The 535-nt window shown below is 53.6% G+C and overlaps 1 pseudogene; it reads right to left on the reverse strand.

Annotated features, from left to right (window-relative positions):
- LOC101999383 overlaps nt 1-302 on the reverse strand; it is a 9,116-nt pseudogene extending 8,814 nt beyond the window's left edge.
- Between the last annotated feature and the right edge of the window lie 233 nt (nt 303-535).

Here is a 535-nt window from a genome sequence, read left to right on the forward strand (position 1 = left end):
TGGAGATGTAGATCTTAGGGTTTCCTAAACGTCTATAAAAGAATTTTAAGCCACTAGTTTTACGATCTGTGCATTTGCTCTGCTCCATTCCCTAGCCATAGTAAGCAGATTTTGTGGCTGCCGAACTCCGCATCAGAGGGCGGTAGGCAGAGGCCAGCTATGCTTACAGTTTTCCTGAAGTGCCCGCGGGCGGGGGCGCAACCCTTCCTGCACCCAAGCCTCCCACAGCAAAAAGCTGGGTTCAGGGGCAGGGTCCAGGAGGACCGGAAGCAAACGTTTACTTTCTTCGGCGCAGGCGCCATTGGGCAAGTCCCATTGGTGGTTGTGGGCCTGCGCTGTGGTTCGTCCCCGCCTCTTCTTGAGTCTTCTCAAAATCTGTTTATTGTGGCGTCCTCAGTTTTTCACCGTTCCCAGACGCTGGGAAGCTGGGGAGGGCGTGCAAGAGGACTTTCTGTGCAGCCCCTTTAACCCCCGATTGACGGCCTAGTCCTTTAACAACACCCAACAATAGCACCGATCTCACAACCACTGTGAT

Source organism: Microtus ochrogaster, chromosome 2 (assembly GCF_000317375.1).
Source record: "Microtus ochrogaster isolate Prairie Vole_2 chromosome 2, MicOch1.0, whole genome shotgun sequence".
Classification (NCBI taxonomy): domain Eukaryota; kingdom Metazoa; phylum Chordata; class Mammalia; order Rodentia; family Cricetidae; genus Microtus; species Microtus ochrogaster.